The sequence below is a fragment of the Chiroxiphia lanceolata genome, chromosome 6, assembly GCF_009829145.1.
Source record: "Chiroxiphia lanceolata isolate bChiLan1 chromosome 6, bChiLan1.pri, whole genome shotgun sequence".
Taxonomy (NCBI): Eukaryota; Metazoa; Chordata; class Aves; order Passeriformes; family Pipridae; genus Chiroxiphia; species Chiroxiphia lanceolata.
Window position 1 is genome coordinate 8,037,752 of NC_045642.1, and position 15,995 is coordinate 8,053,746.

General features: G+C 45.8%; 1 long non-coding RNA gene across 1 annotated transcript in view; it reads right to left on the reverse strand.

Moving 5' to 3' along the window:
- The window catches only part of LOC116788121, a 51,059-nt gene that overhangs the window by 424 nt on the left and 34,640 nt on the right, over positions 1-15,995 (reverse strand). The window lies entirely within an intron of this gene.

Here is a 15,995-nt window from a genome sequence, read left to right on the forward strand (position 1 = left end):
GTGAAGGCAGCCCATGCCCGTGCGGGGGGACTGCGCTGCCCTCGCTGACACTGCCGGCCTCGGCGCTTGCTCCCGCTCTGCCTCCCGCTCTGGCCGCACCGGGGCTCCCGCACACCGCGTTCACCCCCTGCCCGGTACCCGCAGGGGCCTTGTGGGGCTGTGGGAAGGTGCCGGGAGCGGGAGCGGGATCGGGAGCGGGGCTGCTGCTGGGTTTGCTCGTTTCGGTGGCGCACGGAGACAGGAGGTTGGTTGGACTCGATAGCTTAAAGGTCTTTTACAGCCTAAACGATTCTATGTTCGATTCTATGATCTTCGGCTCTACGATGCACAACGCACACACAGAAAAAGAAGTCTTAGGCCAGCCTAAGCAGAGTATTTAATTTCCCATGAAAACTAGACCTCTCTTGGTTAAAACAGAAAAAGCCTTTCCCACAGCGGGCTGTTTTTCGAACTAGTGTGAGGTTTTTCTCTTTTCTTGAAATAAACTAACTTGATAAATCTTCTTGAAAGGAAAAAAAATGTTTTCTCGATCGCTTAGGTCTGCCGTTATTCCACCTGGGAGGAAGAACTGCCAAAGCCTTTCCGAATCTTCGCCTCTCTCGCATATCCCAGCGGTGAAACAAGACAACCCCTTGTCCATCAGCGCATCCTCCCTCCCCGCGGCTGCCAGCAGCCCCAGCGAGGATGGGGAAAGCAGCGCTCGGCCGGGGGATTCCTGGGCTGCCAGCTCAGCTCAGCTCAGCTCAGCCCTGCCCCGGCACCCAGTGCTGCTCAGCCGCGCGGGGAAAGGAGAGAGCCCGGCAGGCGCGTCCCGGGATGTCCTGGGAGAAACCCTCAGCGGTGGAGCCTGAGGAGGGGGAGGAAAGCCCGGACCGTTCTACCCCGGGACGGGCTGGGGACTTTTGGGAAACGGCCAGCGCCACTTCCCGCAGGCGTTCCGTTCTAGCCAGCACCAGGGAGAGTGAAAAATCTCCTCTAGCCCAGGCCGGGAGCACTGGCGGCAGGTGCCCTCGGGGGCGCCCCGGCAGCCGAGAGGAGCTGCTCCCCCCGTGCAGGGGACGCTTGCCTGCCTCTTCCCCAGAGATCCCGACCCCGATTCCAATCACATGCGGCGTAAATCTCTCCAAGTCCCGCACGCCGGGAAAACCCAGTTGAAAACAATGGCCGGGGAGAGGTGGCAGTTCTGGGACAGCATCTCCTTTGTCCGTGTCCAGACCCAGGCGGCCCGGAACGTTTTGCCCTCTTTCCTCCAAACACGGCCCTATCCAAATCTGTGACAGGCAGCAAATTAGGCTTCATTGTGCTGCCCGTTGTTCCATAGCTATGGTAATTCCTGATAATGCTTAATCTTCGATTGTGCTCGAAGGCATACTCGACAAGATTAAACAACAGATGTTTACCGGAGTAGGAGTATTCTACTGAGAGTCCCACTTGATCCTGGGAAAAACAGGATCGGGAACTTGCTCCAACCTGAGCAGCGCTGAAGCACCTCCCCAGCCGATGTTTTCCCGTTCCGCTTCCCTCCGCCATGCTAACCAATTATGGGATCGGTAATTCTTACTACACTTTTACTAAACTCATAAATGATCCCCGCGCGGCTCGGGGGTGGGGGAGACTGACTTAAACAGAGATAAATCCCCAGCCCCTCCACGCCTGCTCACGCCGCTCCCAGCACGCTGGGGGATCTGTCTGCTTTCACTCAGGGAGATGATCAGAGTTTGATTATTTAAGCGCCAAGAGCAGCAGAAACAAGGCTGCGAAGCATCTCCAGGAGCGCAGGGCGCGGAGGGGCAGGAACTCATCACCGCGGGCCCGATCCCGCGTTCCTCACTGCCGAGCACTGCGGGAACCGGGATCCGCGGGCAAGGCGGGACCGGCCTTCCCCGTTCGGGCTGACGGGGGCACTGGAACGCTTTCGAGCTGGATAGAGGACATTTTGTTCATCCGGTGAGGGGAAATGAGTTTTGGGGTTTTTTGTTTTGGTTTGTTTCGATGCACAAAGAAGGGAAGATGCGCGACCCCTCCCCGTCCCTCTGCTGACAGGAGCGGGGCACAGGCGGGTCCCTCCGAGGCGGGACCCCGGCCCAGCGCGGGGCGGGGCGGGAGGGCAGCGGCGGGGATGGGGAACAGCCCGAGGGGTGCTGAGCATCTCCCTTCGCCCCGGCTCCTTCCCCCGCTGGCCGCGGCGAGGGCCGCCCGCCCCTCCAGTGCCGAGCCCGCCGTGCAGCGGCGGCGGGCCGGGCTCGGGCCACTGCCGTCCCGTAAATCTTGGGAGCGCTGGAACTAATTACGGAGAGGATATGTCTCAATTTGTTCCGCATTAGTGCCGCGCCGGGACGCAGGCACCGAGCACGGGAAATTGATGGGTCCGGCCCGGCCCGGCCCCGCCGGGACCGCGGCCCTGACCCCGCGTTCAACCCGCGGGGCGGCCCCGCTCCGCCTCCCGCACCTGCCCCCGGGCGGTGCCCGCAGGGCTGCGAGGTGGGGCTTCAGCCAGCGGCGAGGTACCACTCCGACAAATTTATTAGCGTGCTGCTAAGACGAGGCTCAGTGTAAATCACGGGGCTGTATAGGGCCATAAAGCATCCCCGTGTATCCTGCCCCTCGCCGGGGTTCTGGTGAATAGGAGTTCATGGAAAGCCGGGTATCGGTAACATCTCTCAGATCTGGCGTGTATGACGTTTTTAGAGTCTTAGATATACAATGGGATATACTAAAACTATTACATAGAATTTTTATAGGTATTTGGTACTTACATACAAAAGAAATTTGGGGGGAAATGGTTCCTAGGTAATATGCTCAGTTCTTCACAATACCTCTAATGGCTTTGAAAGTAATAAAATTATTGTTTTGGCAGGGGAAAATAATAATATTCTAAAACTTAGTACATTATAAACGGATGTAAGGTAAATGAGATCTAAGGAATTAATTTCTCCCTGGTTGCAGAATGCAGATCCCACTATAAAGGCACACTGAACTCGAAATGTAATAATATAGAAACAAATCAGTGACAATACCTTGCAGGGACACCAATTCAAAGAATTATATGAGCCATCTGAGCACCACCTTTGAATGTGGGTACACATTGCAAACATAAATGAAACATTTATACATTCAAAAGAGAAAGGCTCCAGCTAAAGTGTTACCTGTTGTCCCCAGCCACACACTGCAGTATCCCTGATACCTCATGGGTAAGGAAAGGCAGCAGCAGCCTCAGGTCTCACTGACTGTTGGGTATTACAGGATAGGGACAGAAGATGAATTATCCTTTACCAGTTTCTCCAGCAGACTGTCCATGAACATGTTTTCCTAAACACTAACCATCCATGCCTTTATTTTTCAACTTCATTCTTGAACAAACACACTTTAACAATGCAAGCAACATCCAAATCTCACTTTGCTCTTGCAAAGTCCTTTTGCAGCCCTATGCAAAGATACTCTCTTGACCAGTCCTCCTCAGAGGGAAACCAGGGGCTCCAGCAAGCTGGTCTGTCTTAGGTGAGGATCTAAACCCCTTTCCACTGGGTTTTGTTCTCATCCTACACACCTGAGAGGAATTCTTCCCTGTAAGCCCTTGACTAAGGGTACCGTACAGCAAGAGTGGTCCCACTGAAATCATTGCTGAAGGATGTCAGTCCACCAGGACTTGGCCCAGGCAGTGGGGAAAGCCAAGCATGTCCTCTGCCTACAGATGTTTGGTGAGTGTAGAAGACAAGCAGTGGGGACAATGTGCCTACTGCCTAAAGCAGAAGCGAAACAAAAGCTCCCAAGTTCTGTTTAATATGTCCTGCATGCTCCAGAGAAATGGAAGAGGTGACAGTAATTTTGCCAGAACAATGGGGGACTCCAGCAGTATTTGTGGAGTGCTTGGAGACCTTGGGTAAGCAAAGAAATGCAGAAGGCTGCATCATACAGCACAGCTCTGTGCGATGTGTCTGTGATGTGACCCGTGAGGGGGTGGCAGGGCTCGAGCTGGAGACGTGTTGCAACACAGCGAGTCCCTCCTCCCAGCCCCATCAGCACAGACCCGCCAACACCCACGGCCCCTTCACAGCCTGGGCAGAGATTCCACTGCCCCCAGTCCTCCAGCACAGCCCTGTAGCTTCCTTAGCAACTGAGCAAACCCAGTCCTTCGTTATCACAGCTACATGAAGGTGCGTGTCTCTTCTCTGTCTCTGGACTACATGTACTGATACGTGTGCATTGCAGCGAAAAGCAAAGGTCATTTTTCTCATCTAGTTGGCTGGAAGCAACGGGCGGCAAAAAATGTAGCTCCAACCGAAACAAAAGTTTTCCCAGTTCTTAATTGTGAGCCTTCCAACTCAATATGTTTTTTTTTTTTTTCTTCAAAACTGAAGCTTTACAGCCAGTCTCTCTCCCTTGTGTAGGTATCACATGCTGTTGTATGGGATGCCTGGTCTGGCCACGAGCGTGAACAGCCATCTGAAAACTCCATGGCTCCAGGCCATCAGCCCAGCAGAGACCTGCTACAAGCAGAGAAAGAAGCCCTGGTGTCCTCCACAGAATCAAATACAATCCCACCAGGCTATGGAGGTGCCTGCACGGTTCTCATCAGCCTGTCACTGCAGGGCTGGGCTGTTTTCACATTTGTGTCTGTCACTGTCCAGCTGCAGCCTCTGCTGACTCCACTGGCACCAACAGACCTGTCTCACAGGGCTCGTGCTGAGAGTGGGACGTGCAGGGACAGTCAGTGACTGAGCTTGCAGGGAGAGGTGAGGGAAGAAAGGAGAGGAGGGAGGGAGCCCACGTGTTGAACTTGCCTTAGAAGTCAAATTTCTTCGTCATGAGACACAGGACATTCAGATTTTATGTACATTTGATTCCACTAAATTCATCTGAGTACTGCTCTGACACAGGAATTAAAAGCACTGAGAGTCTGCTGTAGCCATTGAGTCATGGGCGCAGACTGATCAAATCTACCGCTTGTTTTTCCTTCCTGTTACATGAAAGCAGAGTTCAATAAAGTTCAGATCAGAACTGAGACCTACTTTTGTGATGTCTTGACAAACCTTTCTTGAAATATTTAACATGTTAGCTGGAAGGAAAGAAGCACAAAGAAACCCTGTCAACTTGTTATTTATGTTTTTTAAATGAAATAGTGAAAGGAACAAGTAAGTAAGTGTGATTCCTTTCTTTAGATTGCAGTATCATAGATTAATAGCACTATGAACAGATTTGCAAGTAGCACTATCATGCTAGTCAAGATATTAAAAAAGTTTATGAGCAGTTGCTTAGGAAAAACAAGATAAAGCCTATGGAAATCTGATACTGGTCAATGGTGCATTTATTCAAAACATAATACTCACTTCAAGTCCCCATAAATCCTTTGCAAATGAAACTTCCATTGTGATCACTGTTCCAGATCTAAATGATTTATTTTTTTCCTTTGGTAGACATTAGATATATCTCAGAATGTACAAGTTATGTACCTACTGATACGGAGTTAATCATGCACCCATGAGATAATAAATATTAGATTCAAATAAGAAGATATTTCAAAGAAGGAGTATCTTTGTAAGAAGATTTTTTCAAAAAAATTATTTACTAGTGTATTAATTTACAGGAAAAATCTTACATTTCTGTGTGATTTGTTTCAAAATTAAGGGCTTCCAACAGTTCCAAACAATTAGTTCTTGGGAGCAGAGCAGACATTGGGTTGTGTGCAGTTTCAAAACTGAGTTCTCAGCACTATTTAGAACCATAGAATGCTTTGGGTTGGAAATTACCACAAAGATTACTTAGTTCCAACCCCCCTCATGGGCAGAGGCACCTTCTATTAGACCAGGATGCTCAAAGCCCTATCCAAGCTGGCCTTGAACACTTCCAGGGATGGGGCAGCCACAAATTTTCTGGTTCCAGGTCTCATCACCCTCACAGTAAAGAATTTCTTCCTGATATCTAATCTAAACCTGTCCTCTGTCAGATTAAAGCCACTCTCCTGTCCTATCACTGCCTGATTTTATAAAAAGTCCCTCTCCAGCTGTCACATAACCCCCTTTAGGTGCTGGAAGGCTGTGGGAAGGTCTCCCCAGAGCCTTCTCTTTTCCAGGCTGAACAACCCCAGCACTCCCAGCCCGTCTCCATAGCAGAGGTGCTCCAGCCCTCTGAGCACCTTTGTGACCTTCTCTGGACTCGATCCAGCAGGTCTGTGCCCTTTTTATGTTGGGGACCCCAGAGCTGGATGCAGTGCTCCAGGTGGAGCAGAGCACAGGGGCAGAATCCCCTCCCTTGACCTGCTGCCCACAGTGCTTTGGATGCAGCCCAGGGCACGTTTGGCTTTCTGGGCTGTGAGTGCACACTGATGGCTCCTGTTGAGCTTCTTGTCAACCAAAACCCCCAAGTCCTTTTCCTCAGGGCTGCTCTCAATCCATTCTCCACCCAGGCTCTATCTCTGCTTGGGATTGCCCCAACCCAGGTGCAGGACCTTGCTCTTGGCCCATTGAACTTCCTGAGGTTCCCATAAGCCCACCTCTCCAGCCTGTCCGTGTCCCTCTGGATGGCCTCCCTTCCCTCCAGCAAGTGACTGCACCACACAGCTTGGTGTTGTCAGCCAGCTGAGGCTGCACTCCATCCCACTGTCCATGTCACTGACAAAGATGTTAAACAGTGCTGTTCCCAATTTATCTCATTGTTTCACCCTGAGGAGCAGCAGCCTTTGCAATATTCTACGTGCATTTGAGGAAACAGGTTCTATTGCTTCGAGCAGCTGCTAGGAAACAAAAAATACACTGAAAGGCCAAGCAGAAGAGACCCACCAGGAAAACAGCCTGACAACCCATTTTTCTAACTCCATGATCTGAGCTCCCCAGTTTATGGAAGCCTCGTGGTCTTCACTACCTCTGGGATTTTGCATGCTTCTCTCCTAATAGTTCAAATCCAAATGGACTCTCAGTTATCCATTTACTCTCAGAACCTCTAGGCAGAAGTCAAAATAAGTTCAGCAAATTGGTTGGATATCAGCTAAAAACACACTTAATTTTTCATCAGATAAACTTCTCTCAGAGGAACTACTGGAGTCAGCTTTAGCCAGACACCAGATCTATAACGAAATAATTCTATGATTGGGTAACATGAACACCTCATAATAGCTACATATGCTTTATCATGGAATGAAAGTTCTTGAATTAGTTCTCTGGCCAAATAAGGATTTCAGAGTATTTAACACTTGAAATATGCTCCACTCCAACATCATCTATCAGTGATATCCATACAGATACTGTGAAGGGCTGGGCCCAGGTTCATGAGGACATGTACAAAGGCATTTGCAATTGCCACCTAATGCATCTTCAGAGATCCTGTCGCCTTGGACAGCTGAATCCAACCTTGCAGTCTCCTGCCCTCAGCATCAAAGAACCAGGATCAGTCTCACAACCACAATAAACACATTTGCATGCACAAGCTCAGAGGAGGTAGGTTTTCTTCAAGATCTGTCATATTATTTAGCAATCCTACCTAAACAAGAAGCCAGAGGCCAGCACACCAGGGATGCTCTGGGCTGCCCAGCAAATCCAAGGAATTCAAAGAACCTCAAACACAGCTGAAAGGTGGGAAGCACTATCCACTCTTGGATGCCAAGTTATTAGGTGACTACAGAGCTATGCATTGTGGAGCACTGTGAGGCTCTGAACAGCCTTGTACAACTTTTCCCAAATCACAGAAGTCCCCTGGGAAACTTCAGTAATCAAACAAGATCTCGCGGTCAGGAAGCTTTTCTTCATCCAGCCCATTTTATTTCCTCTTCATCTTTCCATCTATTACTCATTACATCCTCCTGCCAAACTCTAAATAATTCTTCTCTCTCTCTCTCATGCTTATATGTTTCAGTTACATATAGACCCATCACGTTCTTTCATCCCAGCTTTTCCTATCCTTTATACAGGCTGCACATATTTAGTCCTTTTCATTTTTCCCACTCCTCTGAGCTCCCTCTAACAGCATCTCTCCTGAACAGAAACACTCCAAATTGAACAAATATTCTGCAAACAATTACATTTGGCAGTCTCTGAATGTAAAGACACACAAACCAATGATTAAATCACCTTGAACAACTGAGTGAGAGTTCAAAGCCATAAAATTGTCAAATCAGGACAGGGAACTTTGGATGACACTGCAAGATCAACTTCACAGGAAGCCCTCAAGTAATGATATATTAAAAAAATGCCCTGGTTTGCTTTACAATCCTTGTCTCAAAGAATGTGTCGTTAGGTACATATTTGCAGGGATTTTTATGTACAAAATATTTTATAAGTGTTCTGCCACTGTGACATCAGGCAGATACTGCTAAGTGCATGTTACCCTTACAATCTCATAATATATTCTTGAAATACAACATAATGATTATTCCAAGACACTGAAGTTCACGTAAAGGCAATTTTTTTACCCAATTCAATCACTTATTGTTGAGCAAGTTGTGTTTAAAACATTATAACACCACTGTGTTCCACATTTAGAGTGACTTTTTTCTATCATCATATCCCACTCAAAGATCCAGCTTTCACAGTCTGCTAAAAACGTGTGAGTTTTATCCATAAACAAGGCAAAGTCATTACACAAACCAGAGCATATTGAAAAACATACTTTATCTACGTAACTTATGTTTTTTTAAGCTTAGCTTGAAAGACTTCAAGTTTAGCCCTCTGAAGATGTTGAACATGGTAATTTATCTCTTTCAAGCCTGGGACCACTATATATTTGAAATCAGATTTACATCTAGTTAGCAAATACAATTATCTAGATGCCCATTTTTGCTAAATTTTGTCAGCTTTAAGATGAGCCATTGATAATGGTGCATGCCTGTGTAAGGTAACAAAACTGGCACAGAGCCTTGAGCTCAAGAGTCAGATCTTCTTTTTAAAGCAGAAAAGACAGGTAAATTCACTGGAACTAGCAACAGCAATAACTTCTTTTTTAACCCATGCAAGGTTTCAGGTTTAGAGTAAGCCCTGAGGCGTTCTGGGCCCTTGTCCAAAGCGTGTGCCAGGACCACTTTAGCAGCACAGCCCATTTGGGGCCACTGAAAGCTTTGCCATACCTGGGAGAAGGGTGATGGCTGTAGAATTAAGACAGCTCCTATGTGGGAGCTCTCAATGCCTGAGCAAGCAGTATTTGAGCACCTTTCAAAATGGAACGGGCAACAGGCAGATTTTAAGGATTATGAATACACAATAGGAAGGAGACATCCCAGCAAAGCCCCTGCATCTACCTGATAAGGCTGCACCTCTGTGGAGCTAAAATAGCACATAATGTGCATTCGCCAAGCCAAGCCCAAATATTTGTACTAAAATTACATTTCTGCAGGATGGTTTCTGTCTTTCCATAAAGCTACTCTTTCCCTCTCCCCTCAACTTCTGTGCTTGTTCTCCTCCCCCTGAAGGCACTCTTGTTATAACAGGGAAGGATGCCCACCATTCCAGTCCTTCCTAGATAACTGAAAGGAGCTACACAGCGCGCAGAACGTTTGCCGATCGTTTTTATTCCAAAGACACAGAGGTGCTCCGATTACCTGGCGTGCATTTACCAAGGGAAAGGGGGTGGAAGGGAGTCTTAGCCTTCCCCCTCTCCCCCCTGCCCTTACCACTGGCTGCTGCAGCACATGGCTCTGCCCCATTTCATGCGGGACTCCTGGCTGTTCTCTGACTTTTCCCACTGTGAACTGGGGTCACGTTCTTTCCTGACTCTGGCCAGAAAATAAAATAGATGGCACAAGGTATGTGAGGTATCAGGCCCATGACCACTGACAAATCTCTGAGTACTGATGTGGATTATGTTGGGAGCATATTCCTGGAGATACTGTTCGTGTTTATAAAGTCTTTTGGGGTGAGCATTGCTCAATGGAAAAGCAGCGCAGAAATTTAACAAAAGCTACGCTGCAAAATGCAAAAAAAGTAATTCTCCCACAGGAACTGAAAGGCATTTCATACATGTCCAATGAGACATTAAAAATAATTATGTGGAAGAGTAATAGCTCCCTTGGTTGTTTTAATATATTTTTGTCTACAAACAAGAAACGTTCTCTAAACTGCTGCCTTGGCTTGGCTTGAAAGGTCTCTCAAACAAAAGCCCTTCAAGTGACCCTTAGATTATTAAAGCTTAGTAACAATGAATGTGGATCTCAGTTCAAACAAAGACTGTAAAAATAAAAAGACAGCAGTTTTGCTCTTGGAATTGAGTATGCCTCAATAAACTGGAAACACACAGAATGTATTTTTGATCAGTAGTCATATCTCTGCTGAACAAACCCAAACCCTTTTGTCTGAAGTTTTCAGTGCTGGTTTTCTCTCAAACAGTATCTGCAAATAGTCTCACTTCTAGTACAAATGGAAAGGTTGGATGCCGTGCCTGAATCTAAACTTCCCAGAGCTCATTCAGAGAGCACTTCAGATCAACAAGGTGGTTTTTTTTATTCCATTCTTAATGATTTTTTTCCCCCAAAACTTGATGAAAAGTCATTAGGATCATCAGAAACATTTGTGGTGAACAAAAATGCCAGCAATGCCAAATTACAAAGCTTAAACACTCTGATCTGTGTCTCCCATGAGAAAGATACAGAGGTTGAGATGTTCAGTGACAGACATTAATGTCAGATGCCAAAGCAGGAAAAGCAAACATAGGAGTGGGGAGAGATATATAGACCCCACAGAATATCTTGTTTTGAAAGTCATATGTCATTTAAATGGCCTTTATAACTGAAGAAGTTAATTAAAAATATATTTTTGTGTAGTTTGCTGGCAGAACATAACACGGCTGCCAATTGACAGAGTCGGTTTTGCACTTGTGAACTGGAGGTACAACTCTTTTGTGTCTGCTGCACTGCTGTGAGCACCAGCGGCTCTGCACAGCACTCCCTCTGAGCACAGGCCAGAAAGGATGTTGCCAAAGCAAGTGAGCCATACAAAACGTCCAAATTATCATACTTTCATCTCCTTTCCATCTCCCAAACTTGCAGAAGAACTGCAGAAGTAGGGGCTGTAGCTACAGCTGGAGGCTAAAGCACAATGGTCCTCTGTCCTTTCAGACCAACTTGTCAGGCACCTCACCAGCCCCTCACCAGCTGCTTTGGTTTTCCATGTGTGCCCCAGTCCTTATTTTTCCTCTCACTCTCCCACCTCTAGAAGAAACAGCTTAGCTCTTTCTCATCTCTGCAGTACATCCATCAGATTTGCATCACGAGCTCCACTTGTTATTATCAACAGAGTGGCATCAAACAGACACAAGTGTTTAGCCATGCCTTAGCTGGGTAGACCATGACATACTAAAACTCTCTCTGATGTTTTCATTATGGAAGCTCACAATTACTGGGAGTAAAGGCAGAGCTGAGTGGGTGGATAAAAACGTAACACATTTTCACATAAACCAACACCCTCTATCCATTAACAAAAGCAGATAATGGAGGTGCAGAAATGATTCCTCTCCTTTGCCATGGCCAAACAGCTTTGTCAGATTTCAGAACCGAAAGCACAAATGGGCTCGCTATTTGTAATAGAGAAAATAGAAACCTGTGCATCTGCTTTAACAGCTTGTAAGCCCTAAGATCACTTCTCTACACGGGATGCTTAATGACTGGAACTGGATTAGAATCCCTCACTGACCAAAGCTTTGTGTTCAACCTATTTCTATTCAGAGCAGTAAATTAGCTACCTTTGTGCTATGCCTGATTCCTGCCCAGGGGGTTAGGGAGATGTTTGTTCTGCATAACCATGGCAACAAAGTTGGCAATTAGCATCAAGTTTGGCTATTCCTGTGAGCAGGAACTACTCTGTGAACTCCATTTATCAGACACCAAGCAGCTAGCAGTGTGACAATGATGCATTTCCTACAGTCAAGACTGGATTTGAATACAGTAATAATAAAAGACCCTATAACCTACCAATGTACATTTGTATTTCCATCTAACCTGCCTCAATAATCACCTCTTTGCTCTGGCAATGCAAAGACTAATGTGCTAAAGCTCACCTGCAGCATGGAGTGATCAGATAGTTCTCTCAACGTATAACTTCTTTTAGTACATTTACACAAAGCATTAAATGAAATACAGGACAAAAATCAATAAACATAGGCAAGAGAAAAATGTTTCTGAATGGGATCTAGAAATGAAGACGTGAAAAGACAACACATAATTTACTGTATAGATTAATAGTTGATAATGTCATCCCTGATGTTCTTCAAAGCACTGATATATTTTATGAGAATTTACAACCCTTAAATGCAGGACTCCTGCTCCCTGTTCTGTGTTTATACAGTGCCTAGAACAGTATGGCACTGGTCTGTCACCACAGCTCCCAGCTGCTTCAGTGGTATAAATAAAGAACAGCAGCAGATGAAAACTGATTATTAGAAAATCTTAATTCTTAACAGTTTAGCTTAACATCTGGTACTGTGCAACTAGGGCCTGGATTTCAACACAATTCTGAGTTACTGCTTGATTTTGCCAGTTGCATCCTTTTTATAGTTCTTATGACTCTTCTTACTCAGAAGTTAGATGATGATAGTGTTGATGGCCTCCTGAGGTTATCTTTTTATTATTGTTCTTTCTATATAATAGTACGGCAATAGCAATCAGCTCCTTGCTCGGAAAAGAAACCCTGATTATGTTGTGTTGTCTCTATAAACACCAAGATCACATAATGCCCTGCAGTGCAGTACAAAATGCTGGTCATAATCGTGGAACGAGTTAAGAAAAGGAAGATAAACATTTGAGATGAACTGGGTCTAGCGAATGAGATATTTATGAATTTAAGTCATCTTTCCTTTTTCATGAGGATGATCAAGCCATTAAGGTTGATGGTTGCTATGTTCACAAAGAGGAAACCTAAACACCTTTATCATTAAATATGATGTGGCGATAGATGCCAGGAGACTCCATCCCAGTATTCATTTCTGTCTGTCCAAACAGAGTGATTGGACATGATGCCTGTTCAAGGAAATGGCAAACCAGGGCTTGTCATTCCAAAAGGCTGCAGTTTACGAATACTTTCGGTGTATTTAGCCATTTCTATACAATTTTTGATCTTCTGCATTAAGTAAAGCTAAAACACCCAGAACCATGCTAAGGACTAGTACCATAACCTTTTAAGAAGGCAGCAAATGCTCAAAGACATTGTGTATTTCTCCCACAAAGACAGTAACATTTGGGTGATGCATCAAAAGCAGAGGGAAAGAGGAGGGATATAAAAGAAATAACATCATGACAGCAAAAATTCTGCGAAGCCAACATAAACTAGGCAGGATTGGCTGTGCCATGCTTTGCTTGTAAAATATGCAAAGAAATAAATTCACTGCTACTTTTTTTCAAAGAATATGTGCATAAACTGACAGAAAAGTACTAACATGCTTGCAGTGTCATTTAATACACATATTTAGTTTAATCCAAGCAGTTAACAAGTCTTGGAAAACAAAGCAAAAATACTTCATCTTAGCTCAAGCAAAGCATTTGAAGGCAGGTTCCCTCAGGAAACAAGGCTTGTGTGATTGCACTGCCAGTCCATCTGTCTCTCCAATAACTTCTCAACCTCAGACCTGTTTCAGCCAGATTCTGTCCAGACGTGACATTCCCAGCAATGCTGAGTGAGCACAAAGTTCAAGAAACTGGCAGCTCAACAGAAACAAAGGGACCTACACCAGTGCCCCCAATGGTGCAGGAAGGAAGCTCTGCCGAGTGAGCTCAGCAGTTCTTCGCACAGTTTGGCTCCCCCCGGCCAGTTACTCACCAGAACAAACTACAGCACATGCTACCATTGCCCAGCTGTCATCTGGGGAGAAGTAAGGGAAGCAAGGATAGTGGGAGGGGAGGGAATCATGGGGGACATGTAGGGAGCAGGGGTTGAGGGGTGGGCAGAGAGCTCAGAGGCAAGGATTCGAATCCAGGCAGCTAGGATTCATTAGTTCCACTGTCACAGAACAACTTGTTTCTCAGCGTTTCAGTTCAGCCAGGAAATAAGTAAGAGGAGTTATTTGCACAGCTCAGTCGACACTGGGTTTTCAAAACCTTTATTTGCTGGTGTTTCAGATCCTGTCTCCAATCATGGAGGCCTGTAGGAGATTTGATCAATCCTCAGCAAGCTGAACCGAACATTTGCATTGATGGGGGGAAGGAACAGATGTATAATAACATTGATCTAGAGGTGCAAACACCAAGTTGCTCTAAATACTCCAGAGAAGAACCTGTATCTTTCCAAAGGAGGATATTTTCTGTTTCTTTTCATCTGCACCACTGTCTCCTATAAATCAACATTTTGCTCTGCTTGGGAACAGTAGAATGTGTGAGTAAGGACAGAGTTTACTAAATGTTGAATTAGTTGGGACTGATTTAACCATTTAGGCTTTTACTTGTGCTTAGGGAAATGTGCTGAACTTTGAAGAAGTTGTTTGATGCCATTTTTTCTAAGTGGGATGTAAACCGATTCTCCTTCGTTTCCTATAAAGGACCCCATAAAAAGTCATCCCGTGACATCCACAAAAGGACACCACAAAAGAAAAAGCCCACTCGGCAGAAACCACCCCAGGGAGATGTATTTATGAGCTATATATCAATTCCCTGCTCTGTCAAAAACTGACTACATGACATAAAAGTGCCCAGGTCAGTCTAGAATGCAGAGTCTTACAAGGAATATCTCAACCTTCTCATTCCCAGTCTTCAGTTCTTCCCATGTGACAAGACCTGTGACACCATCTCCATTGTTTTGGTACTCTTCATTCCTGAATGTCATTGAGCATGACTGATATTCAAAATCAGCTTCAGTTTTGCTCTAGATAGGGCACAGACCCAGCCATTAACAGGGGGCTTTACAAAGGCAGAAGCAGAATTATCAGCAGCGTGTTCTAATGTATATCACATCAGTAGCTGTCACTTCAAACTCCAGGTGTTATTTCTAACCACACCATCCCCAAAGGAATGGTACAAACCCTTGGAAAGCCTCTTCTGCTTACCATTTTATTCTTTTTCCTTTAAGTGTAGAGATTTAACTCCTCCATAGTTTGTTCTCAATACCATATTAGCTGAGGTTCCCAATGAGCAAGTTCAAAACCCTCAGGAGGGAGAAGTTTGGACAGTTCTTCAATGCCTTGCTAGCTACAGGGTGGAACTAGGAGCAGCTGGGGCTAAACCTTGATAAATTTTCCTATCCCAGTGACTATGTCTGTCTAAACCACTGGAGGTATCTGCTACAGCTTGTCCTGAAGACCCAGCCCTGAGTCACCCATGTGGCTTCCACTGGACCTCTGAGAGTTTCTTCTTCATTGCAATTGAGATGTGGGAACAGAAAAGAATTAAAAAGACATGTATGTGCCCAGGTCTCACTCAGAATAAGTGGTCAAAGCACACTGCAGAGAGGAAAAGGGTCTTGATCATGCAGTTCAGGTGTAACATGCGGCACGTTTGCAGAAAGAAGAGTAGCAGAATTTGCCCATGAGCAGTTTTAGAGGTGGTTTCATCACCTGGGTTGCAGCACTGCAGAGGTAAGAGGAAAGATAAGATGCAGGAGCCAGAAAGGACCACACAAACTTACTTGTGGAGCAGAACCGGGTGTGTCACAGTGCAGACAAAAGTCTTTGCTGAGGAGAAGCAGAGTTGTTTCAGGAGAATAAGGTGGTCATAGTGGTGAGGAGTGACCTTTCACACCAAAGAATCCCCAGATGCTTCTTTGTAGTCAAAGCTGGAGGCAATTCTTTCCCATTGCTAACCTTCCATCTGAACAGACACGGAGCTATGATTGTACCTGAGAGAGCTGTATGCCCAAGAAAGCCCAGATCATTTTCTGGTGGCTCCATTCATCTGGCACTTGTGTTCTTAGATTTCCTGTTGCCCAGACAAGGACTTTGACAGGGCTAAAAAACTCCACAGCCAGCAAACAAATCCAGAGCTTATCAGTGTCTCATATAATGCACCACCGACTTCCCATACCTTCAAAACAGATCCAAGAAGAGACACCAGCTATGAAAATGCCCCATATAAGTTAAAGAATCCCTTGCTCAGGAAG